The sequence below is a fragment of the Podarcis erhardii genome (assembly GCF_964252035.2).
Source record: "Podarcis erhardii genome assembly, chromosome: 6".
Taxonomy (NCBI): domain Eukaryota; kingdom Metazoa; phylum Chordata; class Lepidosauria; order Squamata; family Lacertidae; genus Podarcis; species Podarcis erhardii.
Window position 1 is genome coordinate 99,274,634 of NC_138510.1, and position 27,992 is coordinate 99,302,625.

Sequence of the window (27,992 nt, forward strand, 5' to 3'; positions counted from 1 at the left end):
CAGTGTACCAGAAGAAGCAAAGATACCACTATTGAAGCAGTGATTCAACTTTGTTGGACTGGTCATGTTGTTCAGATGCCTGATTATCATCTTCCAAAGCAACTACTCTATTCCCAGCTTAAAAATGGTAAGTGTAATGCTGGTCGACAACAAAAGAGGTTTAAAGATGTTCTCAAGGCGAATATTAAAAAATGTAGTATAAACACTGACAACTAGAAAACACTGACCTGTGAGTGCTCCAATTGGCAAACAGCCTTTCCTAAAGGCGTCATGGACTTTGAAGAGGCCCAAACTCAAGACAAAAGGGAGAAATGAGCTAAGAGGAAGACAGGTTTGGCAGATCCTCAGTGTGATCAACTCCCACCCAGAAACCTCTGTCCCCACTGTGGAAGGACATGGGGATCCAGAACTGGCCTCCACAGTCACCTACGGTCACACCATTAAGACCGCATTAATGGAAGACAATCTTACTGAGCTATGAGTGATCGCCAGAGAAGAAGAAGACCACACAAAGAAGACCACACTCTTTGTGTGTCTCAGGTTCTGTCAGGGAGGATTCTGAGGAGCAATGGGCAGAAGAGGCAGAACAGGGAGCGGAGAGCAGTCAGGGAGAACAGGGGCTCAGAGATGCTGGAGAGCCCTGCAACCACCTAGAGGCTCAGGAAGGAAGCTCAGAGTCAGGAAGGGAGGGGGCTTTCAAATCAGCACAAACAAGGAGGGAAATGAAACGTAAGGATCAAAGATGTCTCGTGCTATTCCCATGCCTACTTTGTTGGCACGGGAATCGTAGGAAGCCACTCCCTGAATCTGACTCAACGGGTTTGGAGGTGTAATTCTGAACTGTAGCTGTTCTTGTATATATGTAATAAAGACTGTAAATACCGCGCTGTGGTAGTGTTACTGTGCTGGAGTGTCACTGCGAAGGGGAAACACCACCTTTACAGGTTCAGATGTAGCCTGAATACTGCCAGCTGATCCCACAAGCCAATCAGTACCCACTATGTTTGGCCATATGACGGCCAACCATCTAAGCCAGCTCTTCCGTCAGTCTACCCGCTCTGGAACATGTCCATCAACCTGCCCACCTTTGCCCAGATGAACTGCCTCTGACCCTTTTGGATCGCGGACCACCAGGGGTGGAAGTTGAACCCGAAGAGCAGCCTGTGTCTGAACTTGACTGAAGTCTAGCCTTACCTTGTGACTTGGTCTCTCCATCTCCTGCTTTTTACAAAAATAGAACAGACGTGTGACTACTGCTGTCACTTCTGGTTTGATTTTTAGACACATCCCTGCCTTCACTCTGGCTTTTCCTGACTGACCCCTCTTTATTTCCCTTCCTAGTTATGACCTGTTTAATTGGATTATAAGCCTCTGGATGGGACCCGTTTTATTTTTTAAATCATTGTTTGGTGCCAAGGGTTTTAGCACTTCAGAAACAAAAAGGAATAATTGTAACGTGATTATTTCCCTGATGTGCCTGTGTTTCTGGACAGCTAGATGGCTCAACACTCTGACTATTAACTTCAAATTATTATCATTAGTATTAGTATTAGTATTTAGACCCTGCCTTTTTCCCTGGTAGAATGTAAGATGGCTTACAGATAAAAACAAAAATCACTCAACACATTTACAAGGGCCTATATACTATATATGCATGTCAAAGGCACAAATCCCTTTGCTTTAGAGAAATGAATATTTCAATGATATTATCATTATTGCCAGGAGCTATAAAGAAAGAAAACAATTGCAGTTAATATTCTGAAAATGTGATGCTTTCCTGCAATTTAACCTTGAATGTGCCCAAGAATAGGACTTTGGACCATGCCGAATCATGCCCTCCCACACCCTGTAACTGCTTTGCCCCTCTCCCACACCTCCTGATATCTAAAATGGTGTTCCATGGTTTGCCCTCCCTGCAGCTCATTGCCTGGTATTGTTCTTCACTTGATGCTTTCCCCCTTCTGTAATCCTGTATTTACAATTAGCTATTCTGCTCACTTCTTTGGTAATCCTTGACAGTGTATGAACTACATATACAGTTCAATTCTTTCCCTTCTGCCTATCAAATTCTGTTCATTTCCAAGGATTAAATCCTATAATTATTTGGGCAAACTGTATAAGAAAATCAGACGAGCGTCATATCCCCAGGCACTCTCTTGTTTGGATTTTCCATGACTGATGTTTGCTTCATTTGCTGTGATCCTGATTTCCCTGGATATCAGTATCACACCCTTTTGCATTAATTTACTCACTCACTGAAGCAGCCGTCTCAGATGCTGCTTTCATCTATCTCACTCATTCTCTTTGTTTGGATCCAATTTTCACTTTGGAGTAGAATGTTTGAAATGGTTCTCCTTACCTAGTCACCAGTTCTCTTGTACATGCATTACAAAAGTGAATCGTCGTATCCAGGGAAATTCACAATATAATATTCTAGTCCTTATTGAATCTCTCTCTCTCTTTAGCACACTGATCAGTTCAGAAGTGTGGTGTAATCTCTGGCTTTGATTCAACCACTGTTCTTTATCTAAGAAAAACATTTCTAGATGTGTGTGTCTGTGTTTGGTGGCAATGTCTTCTGGGTAACTTAAGAGTGTGTGTGTGTGTGTGTGTGTGTGTGAGAGAGAGAGAGAGAGAGAGAGAGTGTATTGAATTATTATCTGAATGTCCATATGATAATCAGTGGGCCCATTATCCCAGAATGGTGCTCTTTCTTCAGGTGATAACTAAAGTCCAAGGAAGCAAGGCTGCATGAGGTGCTTCTTGGCAAAAGGTTTGTCAAGAGTTTATGCCACTGATAAGCCTACTGGGAAGTTTGCTGTCATTTCTGTTTTGAAGAATTTGCCAAGCCGAAAAACCCATGATTTTTCGATTGACTTGACTTTATTATGTAACCTTTGCAAAAAGATACTGAAGAGGATAAAACATATTTTGAGTTTGGATCATCTTTCTAGAATATGTTGCTTCAATCAAAACATCAGGAGTCAAATGTTGTACTCTGAGGATACTCACTGCCTTCCCGCCCACTGAGAGACGATGGGGGGCTCATGTGCCTCTTCCCTTCCCTTTTCTGTCTTAGCTGTGACCCACATGGCAAGTCACACATCTAACGGGTTGGATAAAGCTGGGTAGAAATAAAATGGAGGCAAAAGGCAGAGGTGACAGGAAGCTAAAGAGATTGACTAGGAATTGATGCAACAGTGAAAGTAAGGGACATCTCCTTCAGGACTGAGGACAGCTCCTGGGTAGATAACTTGCTCCAACAACCTCTACAGTTGAGAACTGCAATGATGCTAAACATGCAGTTGTCCCTGAATAATGACTGCTATGTCTCTATCCCCACAAAGCCTCTTCATACACTAGTAAAATTTACCTGTTTCCTGAAACTTTAGTTTTCTGCATTTTCCTGCTCCACGCTACAATGATAAGAATGACTTCAGGACACAGGAATGATAAACTAAACAGGGGAAGAGGGAGGAGCTAAATGTCAAATTGGTAGCGGCCACACTTTTAGTACCATGTCCAGTTTGGCTCATATTGGTATAGACGTGATGAAAGTTTCCTCCTAAACCACTGGGATAAGACAGATTCAGCATGGAAATTTATATTATTAAATGACGTGTATAACCTTTTAATGTCTCATTAGAGGCCATATATTCCAACTCTTCAGTTTAAGTTTTCAAAGTGAATATGACAAGTAAAACACTACGCATTATAGACTTCCAGGTTAGCGCCTCTGGCAATGGCGGAATTCCTCTGATCGGGAGGAATTTGCTCCGTGGAAACAGGGTCTGGCCGCCACGGCGAAGGCGGAGACCCACTAAAAATCACAGGCGGGAGAAGCCTGTGAACCTGGGATTCGGCTGGCACCTTTTGCGCCTCTCCTACTCGCGGGGAGACCCGGTTTCGGGGATCTGGAGCGACGTGGGGTGAGCGGCACGGTGCTTCGAATTGATTGCTTCTTTCACGGAGTGAAGCCGCATTGCTGTTGCCGGAGAGCGCTGACTTTTTCCTGTGGACAATTCGATTTTAAACAACTACCCGTGAGTAGAACGGAAAATTGGATCTATAAATGTCTTAATTTGGCACCGAAATGGGAAGGTTTCAAACAGGAAGTCCGCTTTCCCCTTTTGTAAATAGATTGAAGCAAAGACACTGCAAGCTAAGGTCTTGGAAAGTCTTCCGCAAAGGATTAAACTTCCATCGATTAAAACTATTAACCCCCCCTTGGAAGCAGGAGAAGAGGGGGGAAATTTTGGATCGCGCAAGCCTGCAGGAGAGAGTGATGAAAATTAAATCACCACCGCTCTGAACCTGGAAAGGGGTTGCCAGTAAGACTGACGTTTTGAAGTTCATTGGCTGTGAATAGAACGTATCTTGACAGTTAGCTAAATAAGAGAAATATATTGTTTCCATTGTCCTCTTCTGCGTTTAAAAAGGAGGAAAAGTAACTGAAAATTGAAACTATATTTACTGTTTGAACTGTGCTTAAAAGGATTGACACAAATAGAAACTGTTTCCCTCTAGAGGGAGCCTTTGAAACTGTTATAAGAGCTGAGCTGGGGGAACAGCTGCAAGATAAGAGACTGTGAGAATCAGGGATTGACCTTGGACTATTTGAGAATGTCGACAGAAGAAGCTTTAGTGATTGCATTATGCAAGATAAGTCACTCGTTGGAACAACTCCACAAGAAGACAGATGTTATGACTACTAAAATTGATAACTTGGCACAAAAAGTGACTAACTTGGGACAAAAAGTGAACATCAATACAGAAATTATTCAGGATCTGATACAGGAATCTACTTTGACAGGGCAAATTGTCGAGAAGGCGAAGGAGAAAGTTGCTGTTGTTGAACCTAAAGTAATACAAGTGGGAGCCCCAGCCTTACAGAGGCAAATTGAGGACTATAAGTTGAGGCCTTTTATGATTGAATTTAGAAAAAGTCAGATTTTGAGGATCGGAGCCCTGCCTGGACTGGAGAAGGAAAGTTGGATAGATCCCTTCATGCAGGGATTTACTGACTTTTGGGATTTGGACTTGGGCCGTGAGGATATTGTAGCTGTGGGGGCCTTTGGATTCGGAGGAATTTTGAAACCTGTCCTGAAATACGTTATGGAATTTAGATTTAACCATGGAGATTTGGTTGACCTGTCGAGAAGGAATAAAAGCATTGCTAGGTTGGAGCTTCCCCGAGATCTGCTCTTCAGTATCAAAGGAAGGAAAATAAGAACAAGATCAGTAGAAGACAAAGTAAAGTGCATGTATAAATATGAAGAAGACCTGCAGAAGGGACTTGGAAAAGAGTTAAGAGCCTCGGACAGAAGATCACCAGGTTGATGGACTATATGGAATTGACGAATGACTGGCAGTATCCGAGACCAGGGAGAAGAGATGGTGGAAGAAGATTGGAAAAAGTTTAAAGTTTATTTTCAGAAATAGAAATATTGTAAAATTACTGAGTGTTAGGAAAATGTTGGAATGAAATCTTATGGCTTTAGTAGAAATGTTATAAGGAGTTAAGCATAAATAAGCATTATAGTATTAATGGAAAATAAGGGTAAAATAAGTTAAGATATTTATATGACAGAAAATAGAGAAAGATGGAAAGGAATTGCTGAAACAATTAATAGAAGTGGAATACAAAAAGGGAGGTGAGAGGAGGTCGATGAAACAAGGGTATGAAAGATAGACTACTGAAATGGTATGATGTATGTTTTTAAATTGTTTTTGTTTTGTTTTGTTTAGGTCAATGTGTCAATGTGGTGTTTTGTATTGTTTATATATTGTATTGTATTTTCCCCCCTTTCTTGGTTTTTTTTTGGTCTTTTTTCTTCTTTTTCTTTTTTGTAAGTTTTAAAAGTAATAAATATTATTTTTTAAAAAAACAACACTACGCATTATATCTCTATAAGGGGCAGAAGCCGTTTGAGGGGGCATATTCGGTCCATGCAAATAAATAAATAAATAAATAAATAATCAAAACACATTTATGATTGTCCTGACGCATACAATATCTGTTCCTAAGATATTTTTTAAATTACGATGGACAGCTCTCTAAATCAGAATAATTCATAAACATTCTGAATGATCATAAATCATGGATGCATATGCATGTATATTTGTTTTTAAATAAGTTGTACCATGTGTGATCTTTGATTCCCACCCCCACCACCAACTGGTAGACTAACAGCGGCTACAGACACAACAAAGATTTGGATCTTTGCTTCCAGCTTTCCAGCTTTGTATAGGATGTTTATGAAAGTTATAAATCTGGCTGCATATAAGACCAGAAACATCCACATGAGCAGTTCGAAACACATGGATGGATTTCAATCTAGGGGGAAATTACAGGCTTGTGCAATATATTTAAAAATTTATTATGTATAGCCTGGATGGTTTATATTCTGCTCCTTTTGCTTACTGTCATAGCTAGGGGAGCAATGAGGTTAGAGGGGTAGTAACTTCAGCTAGCATTTAATTTTTAATGGCAGTTCTGTCCAGAAAGATTACTATTGATTGCCAGCACTAGGAAAGAGCCAATTGTTCAAGCAGGGAGAAATAGATCTCCTTGCATGCTATTTATTTCAAGTTAGAGGTAATAAACAGTTGCCCAAGGAATGGCAGCAGCAGAGAGTAACTTGTGTTTAAGCCTAACAATTCATCTTTAAAGAAGGCAGTCAATAAAAGTAAGACTTGATGTGGAGGCTTCAAAAAGTTCTTTACTCACATAATGATAAATCACTGGGAGGGATTATTTATTTCCTAGCAAATAACCACCACTACCTGCTTCAGAGTTGCTCCTCTCACCTATGCAAGGATTAAAACACTGTTCTTTTAAAACAGTATATTAGACTGTGAGCTAGTGGCTAGTGTAATAATTCCTAGATGCCTTAAGAAGGAAAATATTTACAAATGAAATCATATTTATAGGCCATTGTGTCCGATAGCCTGGATTAAATTTAGCCACAGCTCCAGGAAACATAAATAAATAGATAAGAGTGAGGAAATGAGGTATGATGTCCTTAAATGTTATCGAACATTTCTAGGAAGGAAAGATGGCTTACACAGATGTGAATAAAGGTGGAAGTTGTAATCCTAAATATATTCACCAGGAAGTTTTCTGTTGCGGCTCGGCTGCAAGTGTCTACAACTCCCCACGCATGGCTTTAAAACATCCAGATATCATGATGAAAGTCCGTCACGCTCCTGAACCTTGGACTATGGAGATGTCAGTTCTGCCGCTGAACTCTGACCGAAGGAGAGGACAACAGAAGAGCCTGTGGAATCAGGCCAGGGGCTCATCTGGTCCAGCACCCTGTTCTCACAGTGCCAGTCAGATGCCCAGGCAAGGCCCCAAAGCAGGACCCCAGCACAGCAGCACTCTCCCCACCTCTGATTCAGAGCTATCCTGCCACTGGCGGAGGGGGGCGGGGGAGCGCACCGCCCAGGATGCGCGCCATGCCCCCCGGGACGTGCGCCAGCCACGCCCCGGCTGCTCTCTGCACCCGGTGCCAGAGCCACTGGTTAGAACATAGTCACCATGACTAGTTAGCCATTTTTAGCTTTATCCTCCATGAATTTGTGGAATCCTCTTTTAAAAGCCATCCTGGCTGGCGGCTATCTCTACATCTTGTGAGAGTGAGGGATGCACTGTGCAAAACGGGCTTTGTTTTTCCTAAAATCAAAAAGGAAGCTTCTCCACAGCAATACGGAAAAAGAGCTGGGTTGTGTGGCACAGCCCGACCCTTATTAAAACTTCCAGGTCAGGCTTGCTCATAGGACAGGTTGGTTACTTACAATTTCTGTCTCCCCTCAGAAGGAACTGGTTCTGACTCCAAGATAATATCCCTTTTGTTATTTCTTTGAAGGATAGGCATAGATGAGATTCAGAAGACATGAGGCATACATAGTTCAAAAGTAATTGGTATGGAAAGACCTACAAAAGGTTTTCTTGTTTGTTTTGTTTTTTCCAAAAGAAACAAGCAGATACTAAGTGTTTGAGTTCATCGTCTTTTTTAGCAGGCTAATCTTTTTGGGTGAGACCCAGGACAGCCAAGTGATACAGCCTGTCAGTAAAGCTGCCATAAAGCAGACTGGCACGTCCAACAGCGTCAAGGAGTTGACTTTTTGTCCTTAAGGTACTCTCCTCCTAGAATTAGTGCACATCTTTAGAAGCCTGTGCAAATTTGCATTCTGCAAACCTCAGCTAAAGTCAGATCAGTGGAGTTCAGTGCTTGCAGGAAGACTGAGACTACGTGGGAATGGAAGCAGAGTGTGCCAGACCAGACCCAAATTGCATCTAGTCCAGCATCCTGTTCTCACAGTAGCCAACCAGGTGCCCACGCAAAGCCTGGAAGCAGGTAACACTCTCCCTACTCTTTAGCAACTGGCATTCAGGGCCATACATAAGTCATCCTGGCTAGTAGCCATGGATACTCCACAAATGTGTTTAATTCTCCTAGAAAACCATTCAAGTTTGTGGCTGTCTCTAAGATGTTATGGTAGCAAATTTCATTGTTTATCTTCTGTCCTTCCAACACACATGTCCACAAGACCAGGACAGCAGCCCATGCAGATCCATATAGTGATGGATTTTCATGGAAGGAAAAGTGAAAGAAGCGGAATGTAGAAAGAATTAGAAATCCTACTTACACTTGAGATGAAAAGAATCTCTTCAATGCACTGGAAAACTTATTTGTTTTGTCACAAACTAGCTCCTTTTGCCTGGACTAGCTATCCTCAAATGGTTGCTCTTCCCAAAGTGCTCAGCCAAGTCACTCAGCAGGGGGACGTGTCACAATGGAGGACATGACACCATTACTTTACCTACCTGGCTTAACAATGGGCATTGTTCCCCTTAATATTCACTTTTCAAATATATCTTTCAGTGGGTTAAGCAGTTTTATTCAATTTATTTAGAAAAGTTCTAGACCCTGCTTCATCTAGCACAGTGCATTTCTGGACAGGACAGGAAACACCATGCATACACACACATTTTTCAACATGGCGGGGTCACCAAGGGAAAACACTCCTGGCCTAGACTATGGCTGCTGTTTCTCAATTAATAGTTAAAATTAACCTCTCTCAAAACCCTGTATTGATCTGTCCAGTATTATGATGGACAGGAGCAAGACTTCACCCTTAGACCTTAGATGAGCCATTAGGAAAGCCAAAAAGATTGAGCTCCATGCTCCTCCCTCAACTCACTTAGAAGACAAAGAATTTGAAGGAGAGTTTTAGGGTTGGCTATCGTGTGAACTAAAGGGGAATGTTATGTAGTGAAGTTTCACCCTGGGCCAGCAGGGGGATACTGTATATAGTTTTCCCTCAGGTCTGTAGATAGTTTTCCCCGGCTGCCTATAAAAGCAGGCCGGCTGAGCTGTTTGCAGTCAGTTCTATTCCAGCTTACGAAATAAAGAGCTAGTTGGAGAAATCGCTGGTCGTCGGCTATGTCAACCCACAACTTAACAGGGAACAAACAGGGTTGCAGGTTGTTAAAGGCAAGAAAGCTGGGGAGAGGGTCAGAACACGGTGGCAGATTTCTTCCTGAATCCACGGCTGCTGTGAAGCAAGGCTCTCTCAGAAATTTAATGCTGTGAACCCCTCCATCTCAGCTGTGAGTCCTGGCCTGGCAGCAGGCCTCTTCCACCTGGCCTGGGGTGGGCGGGGCCCTGACTGACTGACCAACAGACTGAAACTTTGGAAGTTGAGTTGGGATGCTGTCCCAGTTCTGTTGTCATCGCCCCCCCCCCTGTCAAATATGTTTTAAACTGCTTTAATCTGATTTTAATTATTTTGAATTGTTTTAAACTGTTGTAACTGGTATGTTTTAAATTCAAGATTCTTTGTGGGGTGTGCCTGGGAAGAGGGGAGTGGGAGAGGGCAGTGGGTGCCCCAATCACAGTGGTTCAGGGTAGGGGCAGATATGGGGTGGGAGTTGGGGCAGGCCGTGTGCCAACCCTTCCTCCAAGCTGGGGAACTGCAGTTGTCCTCTTAGCCAGCCCTCAGGTCTTTGCCTTTTGTTGTTGAATGCCAGGTCAGCTCAGAGTAATAATAAATAATAATAATAATACAAAATAATAAAACAACACAATATCCTTCAAACAAAAATTAGACCGAGAAGCAATAAGGAAGCCTGGTGTGTCCTAACTGACTTGGATGATCAGCTGACAATATCGAAGCTGGCAAGGTCAGCTGACTTTATTCAGGCTGGAAGTGCAGCACAGAAAGGACATCTTTTTCTGTAAGGCCTAGTCTGCCTCATCTCTGAGGACACCAGGTACTTGGGGCAGAAGAAGTAAGGTGCTACTGGAGACTGGCTGCTGAAGGCCTAGCTCATGGCCCCCCTTGGCACCTTATAGACCCTACCATGTACTCATTCTATGCTGAGCAACGCCATAAGACAAGCACACCCCCTCCCTCCACAAACGTGTGGCATAATTAATGTGCAACACCCAGCTGCTTCTCCTTAACATCCTCCCTGACATGGAGCCAGGCAGAGGGCCTTATTGGGAGTCACACCTGCCCTGTGGAATGCCCTCCCATTAGATGTCAAGGAAAGAAACATCTACCTGACTTTTAGAAGACATCTGAAGGGAGCCCTGTACAGGGAAGTTTTTTATGTTTGAGGTCTTACTGTGTTTTTAATATTTTGCTAGGAGCTGCCCAGAGCGGCTGGGGCAGCCCAATCAGATGGGCAGCATCTCCTCCTCCTCCTCCTGCCCTGATATAAATTCACTAGCCAGCTTCCACATAGGAGCACAAACTTTGAAAGAGATCATAACATGAACTGGAGGGGAGGGGGATACCACATTTTCTCTCCTTACTATATAGGTCTTGCTATTGAGGTCTAGTACCTGGAGACCCAGATTTACGTAGAATCTTATTTGTAATACAAAGGGTGAACCAAAGTCTCAAAGGCATCTGTTTCAAGTTGCTATGAGATACAAGACATCAGCCTCCTTTAGCACTTGCAATAGTAAACTGTAGACAAGTGAATTTCGGTTGCTGAAAGGGGGGTTGGTGTGCAGGTCAAGCAATTTGTGTTGTCTCCCTTTTATCACTGCACATTACATTGTGCAAACTGTTGCTTTTCAGTTTTTCTGCAGATAGCATTTTGCAACATAAGGGAAAATTGAAAAGCTGCTTTTTAAAAAATGAGTCTCAAATATTCATGCTAATTAAGGAACCAGTGTACCCTTCACTGATTTGTATCACAAGGAAAATGAAAACAAAAAGAAGCAAAGGAATGTGTTGCCTTGTCCCCATGAATTCCAACTATAACCAGCTCAAGGTTGTCATGGTAATGGGCATTAAGAATGCTTAATATTTACATAGCATATTTCAGTGTTAAAAAATGCTTTATGGAGATTCCAAATCCTTACAAAATCCCTGCAAGGTAAACCAAGATTGTTAACATCTTAAGGCAACTAAGAGACCAAGGTCTTGCTTAAGTCCACCTAGTGCCTTGTCTACCATAAGCACAGAGACACAGGAACCACTTCTGCATGTATATTCCCTACATCACTGCCGTGGTAACAGTAGAAGTACCAGCTGACATGACAGGAGCCCTACAATATGGCTTCTTCCTATGCCAACTACGCCCTTCCTGATAGGTGGGGCAGTTCTGGCCTTAGAAGGAACTGCATCCTAGATGCCTCCCAGGGGACCTGGGGCTACTGACGTTACAACTATGAGCAAGTGGGCGGTGATAGTTACCTTTTAAAAAAAGTATATCTCAGGTGGACCTCACAAAGCAGTTTACATTAAATTTCTAAAACAATAAGCATCAATAACAATGATACAAGCAGGAGAAAGAAAGCCCCCTTGAAAGCTTGTTCTTCTTACCTCAGGACACAAAGGTTTTTCAGAAGTCTTTGTGGTAGCAGTTGGGGACAGGAGGCAACATTGAAAGCTGGATTGTGGCGGATCACCCATCCATCTCTATTGCTTCTCCCCTCTCCCCAGGGAAAGGAAGTTCTTTAGGAGTTCCTGTGGTGGGAGCACAGAGTGCTATATGGATGGACATATCAGGCACTGCCATGTCCCTGTGGTCATCATGGGAGAAGGGCCTCTAGTGAGATCCTGAAGATAGAGTGTCAAGGCCTGCCTTGATTCCACTTCAGATTCTTCTCTTAATAATATGCTGCACCAACTCCCATTTTGATAGTAGTCACGTGCACAGCTCTCTTATTCTTTATCGCTCATTCCTATATGAACATTCAGCTGCACATCTTTTTGGATGAAGTCTGGGGTATGCATCACAATATATGAGGGACATTTGGCGACTGCTGGCATTTACATCCCAGATGAATGTTGCAAATGACTGAAATCTCAATATATGCACCTCTGAACATTAGTGGTCACGACCTCAGTGCATTTGCCAACTAAGCCTTTGAGTGAAAGGGAAGTGAAAAACATTTTTGTAGGCATTCACAAAATTGTTTGGGTATTGTCAGCATTCGCATATTGACGTTGACAGCTAGCAGCATTCGGATATCTGTTGTTGCAAACCAGCCTGCTAAATCTGCCTTTTGAGAACACATTGAAATAGAGCTGCCATGGCCAGTCCTTGCCAGGAGATGTTGCTATGCTTACAGCTAATGCCTCGAGGAAGAAAAGAGAGCCAGAGAATTACAGGCAAGGAATTAAAGAGCCAACCATCTCAAATCCAATTTCTTCTCCAGTGAGAAATAGGCTGCTACAAAATTGCATCTGCCTGAGTACAATGGTTGCTTATTAGACAGGTCTCTCTTGGTAGCTTCAGTTGCACCACAGAGAAATAAAATCCAGTCCATTTTAAAGTGCTTCTGTGCAAAACAATTATATGGTTCTACGATTCTATAAGCATTATGTCTCCTCTGTTACATCATCATACTGACTATAGTTCTATCCCTGAATTTTCAGCTTCCATTAAAAATAGTGAAGTAATAGTAATAGGACATCTGGATTTATCCTGGACAAAGAACAGAACAGGCATTAAAGACTGTGCAACATATTTGGAATTATTAAGATACCATTAAATGTGTAAAGTTTTGATTTTGGGAATAGGAAGGCCTGCCTTTGAAGCGGTAGTAGAAGAAAAGCATGTAGAGACTTAGTGAGGGTATCAGATGGAGCAACTTAGCTGGCCATTGCCTTGTTGCCAAAGGCAGCACAGAAAAGCAAAGCCAACCATGGAATACTGAGGAGGGGGAGGAACCTGGAGATGAGGTGGTGCACAACTGCTCCTGACTGGACAGTGTCATGGACTGGCTGGGTGCAGAGGAATGGTGGGAGGCACCAGCTGGGGAAGCCCCAAGTGAAGAAGGCTCAGAGCCCAAGAATTGGTGGTGGGATCACGATGAGTGGTCAGAGGAAGAACAGAGGTTGGATGGCCATCTGTTGGGATTCTTTAGCTGTGATTCCTGCAATGGAAGAGGTTGGACTTGGTGACCCTTCAGGTCCCTTCCAACTCCATATTATACTAAGATTGTCTTCTTATTTATTCCTATTCTGTGATTTATCTTCAGAGTTAAACCACACTCTTATTTTGCAAGCTCAGAGTGCTTTATATGGTGCTTCAATGGGATTCTCTCTGACCTAAATGCCAATCAAGTCCACAAATTCAGCAACAGTACAGCAATAGGAATTTCCAGACCATACTGGCAACCAGTGTCCCCCCAATACACTTTTAGGCCCCATCAACAGTTTCCTGAATATGGTCTTGTTGCTTGATTGGGAGGCAAGCTGTTGGCTGGTACTGGTAACTGAATATGGAAATGTTCAACCTGCTCTGGGGTTGAAGTTTCCCTGAAGGATCAGGGTGGTCCTATCTATATTTAAAAATTATGTACCTCCCATTCATATAAAATATCAAGGTAATGTACAACAGTATAGTCAAATGCAATAAAACCTAGAATCGAATAAAGCGATACACGATAATAATTAAAATGGCTAGCTCATATTGGGAGCAGTGGTTAAGCAACTGGAAGTACATGCTGGCATAAATAATTATTCAAGAGACATCTGAAAGTTGGTGGCGAGGTATTCCACAGCATGGGGTTGGCAAAACTAAAAGAAGCTTAAACTTTGCCTGGTGGCATGTGGGCAGCCAGTGCAGATGTTTCAGTAGAGGTTTAACCCCACTCATGTATCACATGGCGAAACACCTTTTGACCAGCTGCAGACACCTGCTGGGTAGAGACTGATCTTCTAGGAGACATCCATGCTCTGATAACATCCAGGCTGGATTACTAAAATCTTCAGCACAACTGGGATTGCCTTTGAAAACAGTGCAGCAACCGCAGCTTCTCCCAAATATGGGTCAGGTTGCTAAGTGGTGTGTGTTGAACAGAACATATCTTGCTCGTGTTAAAAATATATTCATTGGCTTCCAGTTTGTTTCCAGGTTCTGTTCCAAGCCCTCATTTTGACCTATAACATTTAAAATGGTTTGGGATCAAGGTTGTGTAAATCTTCCATCATTAGATAGCTTAGGTTCCCAAAGCGTAGTTATACTAAAGCTGCTCAGCATCTATCCAAAGAATGCATTCCCCTTCTGTGCCTTTAACAACAGTTTGATCTGCATACAGTCATAGCTTGGTTCTCGAACAGAATGTGTTCCGGGAGTCCGTTCTGACTTCCGGAACTGATCGAAAACCAAGATCCGGCTTCTGATTGGCTGCAGGAGCATCCTGCGGAAGCCACGCTGGATGTCCAGCTTCCAAAAATTGTTTGAAAAATGGAATGCTCACTTCTAGTTTTTGATAGTTCGGGAGCCGAAATGTATGAGTTCCAAGGCATTTGGCAACCAAGGTATGACTGTACATCCCTAGGATATTATGTTTCCCAAGGCATGGGAGAGAATTCTTACCACCGACTAGCAGCTGCAGATCTAACTGATGCCCAGGACAGAGACACAACTACTTTCTCACTACCCAAAAGTGGTCTCAGTTTTGTTCATTGCTGCTGACTAACATGGCCGTTGGCCAAGCAATTGTCTAATTGCTCCAATATGCAGGATTACTTTTAGGTCTGCAACGAGGTAGTTGTGATGAGGCTAAAAAGAAATCTGGCTGCACAAACATGACTCCTTCATACTTTTTATTAGAAGACTTTTGTGTTTGCTTGATTTGAAGAAAAGAAATGGCTCCCCCCCTCTATATCACTAGTGTAGTATATTGACAACCCCACAAAACTATCACAGAGAGTACTGGAGCAGAGGAGGGAGGGAGAGAGGAGGTGCTCCTGGGAGAGCAAGCAGAATATGCAGTGTGATCATCCCTCCTGGGTGAGCTAATTGCTTCCGTAAAGGAAACAGTGATGGAATTTGCAACAGCTGGTAAATGTGCAGGTGCGAAAAGCAAGCTACGTAGAAGAGCAATCTGTACAACAGTCTTAATTTAGCAAAGCCATGACACAAAACTAAATCAGCAGCCATGAATCCAGCTCTCTCTCCCCCCGCCCCCCATAACATCTAGCAAAACTGCCGTGTCCTGATGTCACAGTGATCCAGATTTCCTCAGCCCTCTGGTGGAATGACACAATGTCATTGTGACACAGGCAAGTTCTACTAGATGTCACCAGAGGTGCAGCCGCTGTCCTTGGTGACTTCCTGCATTTGGTACAATGGTTAGTTTGGGCCCTTACTGCTGATGTTTCAGAGCACAATTCAAAGTGTTGGTGCTGACCTTTAAAGCCCTAAACGGCCTCGGTCCAGTATATCTGAAGGAGCATCTCCACCCCCATCGTTCATCCCGGACACTGAGGTCCAGCTCCGAGGGCCTTCTGGCAGTTCCCTCACTGCGAAAAGCCACGTTACAGGGAACCAGGCAGAGGGCCTTCTCAGTAGTGGTGCCCTCCCTGTGGAACGCCCTCCCACCAGATGTCAAAGAGAACAACAACTACCAGACTATTTGAAGAAATCTGAAGGCAGCCCTGTTTAGGGAAGCTTTTAATGTTTGATGTATTACAGTATTTTAATATTTTTTTGTAAGCCGCCCAGAGTGGCTGGGGAAGCCCAGCCAGATGGGCGGGGTATAAATAAAAATTTATTATTATTATTATTATTATTATTATTATTATTATTATTATACTGAAGCATTTGCTGTAGAAAAATGGTCATTCTTCTTTGAAAGCTTATTTTATGTAAGCCTCCTTTCTGGACCATCTTCACCAAAGGTGATGAACAGAAATCAAGCAATGCCGTAGTGAAATGCATCAGTGAAAGGCTGCCAGCAGGCAGTCTGGAGATTGTGCTTGTTTCTAGCGCTGAAGCACTTGGGGTATGGAGCCCCCCCCCCCCCGTGGCTCCCCAGGCCTCTCTTCTCCCACTGCTCAACCTCCTCTCCAGCCTGCTGCAGAAAGTATAGCAGCTGCCACCTAAAGGAAGAAAACTGGCACATGCTATTTCTATAATTAAGATTCAGAAGTTACAATCAAAGTTTTTATCTATCTATCTATCTATCTATCTATCTATCTATCTATCTATCTATCCCAGGATTTATATATATATAGTCCACCTGACTGGGTTGCCCCAGCCACTCTGAGCAGCTTCCAACAAATTATAAAACCAAAGTAAAACACCACACTTAAAAAACTTCCCTATACAGAGCATGTCCCACTCTGGCAAGACTGGGCACAGGCAGGTAGGGTCTCAAACTAACAGCATCTTCCTCTGAACCCCAAACTCAGCCCTCTTTGAGACTGACCCTTGGGGGACCATGGTCTGCTTCCACAGACAACAAATATACTCCACAGAACTAAGATGCTGCTGGGCAGAAACTTCCATTATCCCTGACCATTGGCCTTGCTGCCTAGGGCTCTTGGGAGTTGAAGTTCAACAACATCTGTGGAGGGCACAATGTTGGGTACCCCTGGACTCAGGGAAAGGCCTGGAGTTACACTGGCGGCCATGCATTACACAGGATCCTCACAGCTACTTATAGCAAAGCACCTCTCTCTTTGTGATAAACTTCAGATACGTTGATTTAGTAGAGTCTCAGGCTTTTCTAATAATGGTTGTCAATGCTACTTACAGTCAAGGGTATGAAAAGAGAATAAATGAAACCCAACTTAAGAGTAAAAAAATATGAACATATTTAACAAGAAGTTAAAACTGAACTGAACCAATAGCAGAGAAACCAAGAGCCAAAGAAATTCTCTTGAAAACATGAACAACTCTACAGTTGTGTGTGATCACAATGGTTTTGCTCAAGTCCCTCTTCTGAATCTTATGGCAATTGTAAGGCCTGCCCAAAATTAATGAACTCTTGTAAGAATACTTCTAAAAGAGTAAGGTGTAAGTAAGGGCAGTAGGACATGTGAGAAGGAAATTGAAACATTTCTTACAGCAATGTAGCAATATTTTCTCACCCAGCCTCACATTTGCCAATATGCAATTTTTTATTCCCGGATTGCTAAGTTTTTGCGCTCATGCAAAAATGGATTTGAGAGATTGGCTTCAGTGAGGCATTTATGAATGAAAAGGTGATAAGCATTAAATCAATTGTCCTACTAAAACTGCTGGTGTGGTGCATACTTTAAATAGTCCATTAATAGAAAACAGTTACACGGTTGAATATCCCATCTGACCACTATCAAAATTACTACTTAATTCTGTGTCTGATTCCTAGGTGACAGTTGGTTTTGGGTCCTCAGATGTTGTTAGACTACAACTTCCATCATTCCTAGTCAGCATGGCCAGTGATCGAGGGTGATGGGAGTTGTAGTTTAAGAACATCTGGGGCCCTTAGGTTAAGAAAGTCTGGACTAGATAGAATGATGGGGAAAAAATTATAGGCATTCTTTTGAGGGTTCAGAGTGTATCGTGTGCAAGTAATCCTTACAGTAACCCTGCATGTTAGGTGACTATATGACTCCCCTATTTCAGAAGAGAGGGGAAGCAGCTGAGGTAGAGAAATAGTTAGTTGTCTATTTTGTATTACACATATACATACATATATATATATATATATATATTTATTAATTTTCACAAAATCAAAAACCTTGCATTAAAGTAAGAAGCATGAAATAAAACAACTATATACATTGTCAGTATTGAATCCACATTATGGCATTACCTTGTGGAATTACTTCCCTCCCCTCCCTCCCCTGCTGCCTGTGTATCATTTTCATTCATGCATGTCAATAAAGTATCTCTGATTACTTATAATAACTTATAATAATAATAATTTATTAGTTATACCCCGCCCATCTGGCTGGGTTTCCCCAGACACTCTGGGTGGCTTTCAACAGAATATTAAAATACAATAGTCTATTAAACATTAAAAGCTTCCAATTTTAAACATTGTCTATAACATTACAAGTGTTTTTTTTAAATCCTGCTAATGTCTTAACTTGAGTACATTGCTTTTGTAAATATGCAATAAACATTTTCCATTTTTTAAAATATTTGTTGTCATTTTGATTTCTAAGTTTCCCAGTTAATTTAGCCATTTCAGCTTACTCCATTAACTTAATTTGCCAATCTTCCTTGGTGGGGACTTTTTTTCTTTCCAATGTTGGGTTAGCAATATCCGGACGGCCGTTGTTGCATACATAAACAAATTCTTATATTCTTTAGGTAGATCCATTCCTGTAATACCTAATAAAAAGACTTCTGGTTTTTAAACAAAGGTTATTTAAAACATTTTTTTCAATTCATTATATATCATTTCCCAGAATTTTTAAATAACCTTACATTGCCACCACATATGATAAAACATACCTTCTTTACATTTCCAGCCCTTACTTTATTTTGTTTTGTACATTTTTGCCAGTTTAAAAAGGTAAAGGTAAAGAACCCCTGGACGGTTAAGTCCATTCAAAGACAACAGTGGGGTGCGGTGGACATCTTGCTTTCAGGCTGAGGGAGCCGGCGTTTGTCCACAGGCAGTTTTTCCGGGTCATGTGGCCAGACTGTCTAAGCTCTGGCAAACCAGAGCAGCGCATGGAAACACCATTTAGCTTCCCGCCGGAGCAGTCCCTATTTATCTACTTGCACTTTGACGTGCTTTTGAACTGCTAGGTTGGCAGAAGCAGGGACCGAGCAACGGGAGCTCATCCCGTCGCGGGGATTTGAACCACCGACCTTCTGATCGGCAAGCCCAAGAGGCTCAGTGGTTTAGACCACAGCTCCACCCAATTTAACCGGTGTTAAATACCACCTACAGTATAATAATAATATAATTATTATTATTATTTATACCCCGCCCATCTGGCTGAGTTTCCCCAGCCACTCATTTTCATATAATTCTCTTTAAGTAAGGTACTATATCATTTTTCCATAGTATTTCCCAATCTGTCAACTGAATATTTTGTCCCACATCTTTTGCCCACTTTATCATAACACATATAACCTCTTCATCTTTAGTTTCCCATTCCAACAACAAGTTATACATTTTTTATAATAATTGATAATAATTTACTACCACTTTCTATTATTTCTCTCTTGAAATTTGACATTTTGTAGGTGAAAAATACGGTACTTCATTTAACTGGAAATATTGTAGCCAATCTGTTACATTTCCTCTTACCTCTTGAAAATCCTTCAATTTTAATTGCTTATCCATTTCCGTTAACAGCTCTCTATATGTTGCCCAATTAGGTTTCATATTTAATTTTTTCACAGATGTTGCTTCCAGTGAGGAAAGCCACCATGGTGTTTTTTTGTTCTTTTTTTAAAAAAATAATATTTAGTAAGATTTCAAAAAGGTTACAATAATAAAAAAGAAAAGAAAAAGAAAAGAAAAATACAAAACACAAAAAGGTAAAAAACAATTAAAAACAAATCAACCTTTCCATATCTTAACTTTCATTTACTTGTTTCCCTGACCTCCTCGGACCTCCCTTTTTTGTATTCTAGTTCAATTAATTATTTCAGCAAATCCTTTCCATTTTTGCTTTTATCTTAATAATTTATCTTAATATATTATAACTTTACATTCTCACCTATTAACAATCCATTTTTACATACTCCTTTGTAACATTACTAATAAAACCACATAACTTCATTCCAACATCCTTCTAACATTCCTTAATTTTACAATGTTTCTGTAGATAGTCTTTAAATTTCTTCCAATCTTCTTCTACCGACTCTTCTCCCAGGTCTCGGATTCTGCCAGTCATTTCCGCCAGTTCCATGTACTCCATCACCTTCATCTGCCATTCTTCCCGGGTGGGTAGATCTTGTGTCTTCCAATACTTTGCGATGAGTATTCTTGCTGCTGTTGTGGCATACATAAAAAAAGTTCTATCCTTCTTTGACACCAATTGGCCAACCATGCCCAGGAGAAAGGCCTCTGGTTTCTTCAAAAAGGTACCGTATTTTTCACCCCATAGGACGCACTTTTCCCCCTCCAAAAATGAAGGGGAAATGTGTGTGCGTCCTATGGGGCGAATGCAGGCTTTCGCTAAAGCCTGGAGAGCGAGAGGCATCGGTGCGCACCGACCCCTCTCACTCTCCAGGCTTCAGGAAGCTATCCGCAAGCCTTGCAAGCCGTGCGGGAGTTCCCACGGGCTCACAAGGCTTGCAGGCAGCAGCCTGCCACCCGAACCACGGGGAGTCCTCCGGAGGACTCCCCGTGCTTCGGGCGAGGTTCCACAAGCCTCGCGTGCCCGGCGGGAGGTCCCGCAGAGCGCGCGAGGCTTGGGGCGGCAGCTTGCCACCCGAAGCACGGGGAGCCTTCCGGAGGACTCCCCGTGCTTTGGGCGAGTGTCCGTAAGCCTAGCGCGCCCGGCGGGAGGTCCCGCCGAGCGCGTGAGGCTTGGGGCGGCAGCTTGCCACCCGAAGCACGGGGAGCCTTCTGGAGGACTCCCGGTGCTTCGGGTGAGGTTCCGCAAGCCTTGCGCGCCCGGCGGGAGGTCCCGTCGAGCGCATGAGGCTTGGGGCGGCAGCCTGCCACCCGAAGCACGGGGAGCCTTCTGGAGGACTCCCCGTGCTTCGGGCGAGTGTCCGCAAGGCTTGGGGCGGCAGCCGCGGCTGGGGGGGGGAAATATATATTTTTTATTCATTCCCCCCCCCAAAAAAACGAGGTGCGTCCTATGGGCCGGTGCGCCCTATAGGACGAAAAATACGGTATATTTAAATACCTTTTTCATTTCATTATAAATAATCTCCCAGAAAGCCTTAATCCTTGGGCACGTGCACCAAAGGTGAAAGAATGTACCTTCAGTCTCTTTACATTTCCAACATTTATTATCAGGTAAATGATATATTTTTGCAAGCTTGACTGGTGTCATGTACCACCTGTATCGTGTCCTCCTAGGTCTAATAAATCTGTATTTTTTAATACTATCCAATCCCGGATCCAGCATATGCAAGAAGCTTCGTAATTTAATTTTAAATCTGGTAAGGAGAAGCCACCTCTGTCTTTAAGATCTGTTAATAATTTATATTTTATTCTTGGCTTCTTTCCTCGCCAGATAAATCTCGAAATATCTTTCTACCACTCTTTGAAGCAACTCACATTGCTTATCACTGGGATTATTTGAAATAAAAACAACATTTTTGGCAATACATTCACCTTAATTACCGATATTCTTCCTAATACAGTGGTACCTCCAGTTGCAGACAGGATCCATTCTGGAGCTCTGGTCAGATCCCGAGGTTTTCACAACCACGGGTGTTTGTTCTACGCATGCACGCGGTGCGATAGAGTGCTTCTGCGCATGCGCACATGGCAAAACCCGGGAAAATACTTCCGGGTTTGCCATGTGCGTATCCCAAAGGATACATAACCAGAGGTGCTCGTAAGTAGAGGTACCACTGTAGTGATAAATTCATTCTTGCTCATATCTCTAAATTCCTTTTTATTTCTTTCCATATTTTTTCATAATTATCTTTAAATATATTAATGTTCTTTGCTGTTAACCATATCCCTAGGTATTTCACTTTTGTATGTATATGTATTTTGGTCCTCTGTTGTATCTCTTTTTTATCTTGTTCTGAGATATTTTTTACTAAGAGCTTGGTTTTTTATTTTTGTTCAATTTGAAACCTGATACTTGTCCAAATTCCTGTATTTTTTCTAATACTTGCAATAATGAATTTATAGGATCTTCTACTGTAATCACTAGATCATCTGCAAATGCCTTATTTTCTACTGTTATTCCTCTAATGGTTTCATCTGCCCTTATATTCCTCACCAGGACTTCTAATACTAAAATAAACAGTGACAGTGACAGGGGACATCCTTGTCTTTCCCTTTTCATTATTTTACATTCTTCTGTAATAATATTATTAATTATTAACCTTGCTTGTTGCTCCGAATAAATGGCTTCTATTCCTCTTTTAAACAACTCTCCCAAATTCATCTTGTCCAGGACCTTCAACCTAAAAGCCCATGAAACCCATGAATTGGTACTTTTTCAGCATCAATAAACATCATAGCTGCCTGTTTTTCATTCATTACCTCCAAATAATATCTATTACATTCCTTATATTATCCTTCTTCTGTCTCCCTGGGAGAAATCCTTTTTGATTCTGATGAATTGTTTCTAACAATATGCCCTTCATTCTATTAGCTAATATATTTGTGAACAATTTATAATCACTATTTAATAATGAAAATGGTCTATAATTTTTAACTTCCAATGTATCGGTCTCTTGCTTTGGAATCAAAGTAATAAAAGCCTCTTTCCAGGTCTTTGGTATTTTCCCTGCGTTTAATATTTCATTCATTACATTTTGTAACAACTGATTTAAATAACTTTGTAATTTTTTGTAATATTTTCCTGTTAATCCACCTGGGCCTGGTGATTTACCTATTTTTGCTTGTTTGGTGACATCTGAAACTTCTGAGGTGTTAATTGGTGCATTTAATATAATAAATTTTTCCTTTTGGAATTTTGGCAATTTATTTAGTTGGTTGTCTAAAACCACCCAGTAATTTAATGATTGACTTAATATTTGAGCTGAGGACTTCTGATTAGAATTAGGCTTGCCACCTGTTCTCCAAAGATAGGCTCTGCACTAGAAATCCAACAGGGGCAGTTCCTCCCTTCCTGCAAGGAAGTTGTTACCCCTGTTGAATTTCTGCTTGAGATCTGTCAGTTTCGGTTTCTCTCTGCTTCTCATTTCTCCTCTCTGCATTTCTGCCCATCTGCAATCTTTCTTCTGTCCTTGTGATGGACAGTAGAGTCTGGTGGTGCAGTGCCCCAGAATCCCACCAGGGGGCTGGGACCTCTCTCTGATTGGCCAGCCAGAGGAGGGCGGAGCCAGCACTTGGGGAGGGGAAAGTGAGGAGCTTTAGAGAGGGAGAGAATCTGGAGGTTGTTCTGAGGGGAGATGGAGGGCTGGGGCTGAGCTGAAGGGAGTCTCTGAGCTTGGATTGGAACAGAGTGTTTAGTGTCTTGGGAGCATATTCAGACAAGAAACCCCTGGGAGGCTGAGGCTGAGCAAGGAGCTGTGAGGGAACACTCATTTCAGTCAGGAAAGAGAAAACTCCCAAACCAGTTTGGAGGGGTGTGGGGACCCCCCGGTCTGTTATACTATTAGAAATACCTCAGGAGTTGGGAAACTGGCAGAAAGTGCCACCTTGTTTAAGAACCAAAACACCTCGGCTACACCTGAGTTAAGGAACTGACGTGAAATAACTCAAAGTTAACTGTTTCCTGAAAGAGTTTTCTCTCCTGACGCATCTTTTGTTTCACCAGTTTTGTTCTGTAAAATAAATCCTTTCTTCTTTCTTCAACTTTGCCTTATTGTCCAAGTATCAAAGTTTTTCCTCACACAAAAAACATAGGATAACCCTTGGTAGTTATAAAAGATAGAGCGGGTTTGCCACAGTCCCCATCAAAATGCCTCAGAATTTAGTGTACAGATTTTGCTTAATCTGGAGGCAGTGATGGGTTGGATGTGGGCAAATAAACTGAAGCTGAATCCTGAAAAGACAAAGTTCTTCTGTGTCCCCCATTCTCATGTGTAAGCAGTGGGGAGACGGCCTGCCCTGATGGGGTTGCCGACCCCCGGAAAGGGTCAGCGCTGCCAGTGGAGGCTCAGGGGCCTCGTGGGCAGAAGTGATTCACCAGCTACAGACCCTTTGGGACAGAAATGACTTGGCCATCGTATTTCATGCTCTGGGAGCTTCCAGTGCGCCCTATGTGGGGCTGCCCTTGAAGACAACGCAGAAACTTCAATAGGTCCAGAATGCAACTGCCAGATTATTGGCTGGGGTTCCCTTTAGATCTCACATAACCCCTGTTTTATAACAGCTGCACTGGCTGCCAGTTCATTTCTGGGCCCAATTCAAGTGTTAGCGTTAGTGTTTAAATACCTCAGTGGTTCAGGCCTTAAATACCTGGAAGACTGCCTCCTTCCCTGCAGCCCACTGGGAGAGGCATTCTCTGGGACAGCCCCTAAGTTCTAGAATTCCCTCCTCACAGAGCTTTGGGTCTGGCACTTTCATTATGCATTTTTCAGTGAACACTGAAGATGCACCTCTTTACCCCGGCTTTTGATAGTTCAGAGATATATATTTTAGGGCCCTCCTTATTTCTGTTATTGTAATTTGTCTTGGACTGTTTTTAATGTTGTGTTTTAATTGTTAGGACCTGCCCTGGGATCTTGGGATGAAGACCAGGCAATAAATTGCAATAGTAAAAATAATTTCCTCTGATATAATGCATATCTGCATTATGAAAATGCACTAAAATTTGCATTTTTGCACAATTACTTGCCTGGAGAACAGCACTGCAGATTTCAGAAGATGGTTGTGTTTTGTTCCACACATTTTTTCCAAAAAGTACAAGTTTGGTAGGTTTGCCCTTAAATGTGAACTGAATCACATTTATCCGCTCATCACCATTAAATGCACAAAACACCTGTCAGAAAAAAGGATCTAAAATAATATGTTATTAGGAAACAAATAAAAATGCATTCTTTCACTGTTATGCTTCTAACTTGTTATAAATTGCACACAGACCATGAGGCGTTTTGTCAACCTGCTGCTGAAAAGCCTAAATTCCTCTGTTGTTTCCTAATTATGCTGTTTGCAGAGAATGTGGCATAAGAATGAATTGTTACTGCATGAGCTGTTCATGGAGCAAAACAGGATGACATCTATATAATTATTTTCTTGACCCTGGAATGATTCCACTGTCAAGATAGAGTAGTCAATATTCAACAGGCACACAATGGCACTAGTGGCCAAGTCTAGGCAGCCTGCTAATAATACAAAGATGGTGTGTCATTCCACACAACCTCAGAGTCTTGATGTTAAAGTTTGCAGGAGCATCGGATATGGTGAAATGTGACCTGAAGTTAGGAGTAAAGATTATGAACTGATTGGAAACATTTATTAGCATTTTCTTTGCAGATGAATGCACATGGCATCTCATTTTACAACCGCAGCTTATAAACCCCTTTCCACTCTGACAGCTTGGCTTTTGAAAGGATAGATTGTTTACCAAGCAAGCCTGCTGGGATTAGTGGCATAGTGCTAAATACAATGGCAATGTTTACTGACCATGGAACTAGCATTGTTGCACTCATGAAAGAGGAATGACAAGTTGCATCCAGCCAGTTTAGAGCTCTAATTGTTGGATTTAGATGGCTGTCAAAGTCTCCTGATATTCTCTGAGCCCTGCATGCAAACACCAAATGCAAAATGTAAAAAGACTTGTGGGACTCTAAGCCAACACTGCTCTGGCTTGCAGCAATGCACCAAAGGCTCAGGCAAGAAATCTCTCTGGCCCCTTTATCATCTGTGATCTTTTAAATAGACATAGAATCATAGAATCATAGAGTTGGAAGAGACCACAAGGGCCATCGAGTCCAACCCCCTGCCAAGCAGGAAACACCATCAGAGCACTCCTGACATATGGTTGTCTAGCCTCTGCTTAAAGACCTCCAAAGGAGACTCCACCACACTCCTTGGCAGCAAATTCCACTGTCGAACAGCTCTTACTGTCAGGAAGTTCTTCCTAATGTTTAGGTGGAATCTTCTTTCTTGTAGTTTGGAACCATTGCTCCGTGTCCGCTTCTCTGGAGCAGCAGAAAACAACCTTTCTCCCTCCTCTATGTGACATCCTTTTATATATTTGAACATGGCTATCATATCACCCCTTAACCTCCTCTTCTCCAGGCTAAACATGCCCAGCTCCCTTAGCCGTTCTTCATAAGGCATCATTTCCAGGCCTTTGACCATTTTGGTTGCCCTCCTCTGGACACGTTCCAGTTTGTCAGTGTCCTTCTTGAACTGTGGTGCCCAGAACTGGACACAGTACTCCAGGCGAGGTCTGACCAGAGCAGAATACAGTGGCACTATTACTTCCCTTGATCTAGATGCAATGCTCCTATTGATGCAGCCCAGAATTGCATTGGCTTTTTTAGCTGCCGCGTCACACTGTTGGCTCATGTCAAGTTTGTGGTCAACCAAGACTCCTAGATCCTTTTCACATGTACTGCTCTCAAGCCAGGTGTCACCCATCTTGTATTTGTGCCTCTCATTTTTTTTGCCCAAGTGCAATACTTTACATTTCTCCCTGTTAAAATTCATCTTGTTTGTTTTGGCCCAGTTCTCTAATCTGTCAAGGTCGTTTTGAAGTGTGATCCTGTCCTCTGGGATGTTAGCCACCCCTCCCAGTTTGGTGTCATCTGCAAATTTGATCAGGATGCCCTTGAGTCCATCATCCAAGTCGTTGATAAAGATGTTGAATAAGACCGGACCCAAGACAGAACCCTGTGGCACCCCACTAGTCACTCTTCTCCAGGATGAAGAGGAACCATTGATGAGCACCCTTTCGGTTCGGTCAGTCAGCCAGTTACAAATCCACAGAGTGGTAGCATAGTCAAGTCCACATTTTACCAGCTTCTTTACAAGAATATCATGGGGCACCTTGTCAAATGCCTTGCTGAAATCAAGGTAGGCTACATCCACTGCGTTCCCTTCATCTACCAGGCTTGTAATTCTGTCAAAAAACGAGATCAGGTTAGTCTGACATGACTTATTTTTCAGAAATCCATGCTGACTATTGGTGATCACAGTATTCTTTTCTAGGTGCTCACAGACTGTTTGCTTAATGATCTGCTCCAGAATCTTCCCTGGTATTGATGTCAGACTGACTGGGCGGTAATTATTTGGGTCCTCTCTTTTCCCCTTTTTGAAAGTAGGGACAACATTTGCCCTCCTTCAGTCTGCCGGGACTTCGCCTGTTCTCCAGGAATTCTCAAAGATGACTGCCAGTGGTTCTGAGATCACATCTGCCAGTTCTTTTAATACTCTTGGATGCAATTCATCTGGCCCTGGAGACCTGAATACATCTAAACTAGCCAAGTATTCTTGTACTATCTCCTTAGTTATTCTGGGCTGTGTTTCCTCTGCTGAATCATTTGCTCCAAATTCTTCAGGTCGGGCATTGTTTTCTTTATCGGAGAAGACTGAGGCAAAGAAGGCATTGAGGAGTTCAACACTTTCTGTGTCCCCTGTTTGCATTTCACCATCTTCTCCTCTGAGTGACCCCACTGTTTCTTTGTTCTTCCTTTTGCTTCGAACATACACATAAAAGCCTTTTTTGTTGCTTTTAACCTCTCTAGCAAGCCTGAGTTCATTCTGTGCTTTAGCTTTTCTGACTGTGTCTACACGTGCTGGCTATTTGTTTGAATTCCTCTTTGGTGGTTTCCCCCCTTTTCCATTTTTTGTACACATCCTTTTTTAATGTTAACTCAGTTAAAAGTTCTTTAGATAGCCACCCTGGCTTCTTTAGGCACCTTCCATGTTTCCGTCTCATTGGTATTGCCTGAAGTTGTGCTTTTACTATCTCTCTCTTAACAAACTCCCAGCCATCATGAACTCCCTTTCCTTTTAATATTACTGTCCATGGGATCTCACCCAGCACTTCCCTAAGTTTTATGAAGTTGGCTTTCTTAAAGTCAAGAAATTGAGTCCTAGTATGCTTGGCTGCTCCTTTCCTCTGTATAGTAAACTTCAGAAGAGCATGATCACTCGCGCCTAATGGTCCTTCCACTTCTACCCCACTAACCAGGTCATCAACATTGGTTAGGACCA

At 42.4% G+C, this 27,992-nt stretch overlaps 1 long non-coding RNA gene across 1 annotated transcript; it reads right to left on the reverse strand.

The window, feature by feature from the left end:
* Nucleotides 1–230: 230 nt before the first annotated feature.
* On the reverse strand, nt 231–9,201 carry LOC309344471. The gene is made up of 3 exons (XR_014157751.1): nt 8,652–9,201; nt 7,113–7,251; nt 231–3,124 (listed from the first exon to the last, which is right to left on the reverse strand). It is a non-coding gene; the product is annotated as an uncharacterized lncRNA (long non-coding RNA).
* Nucleotides 9,202–27,992: the final 18,791 nt, after the last annotated feature.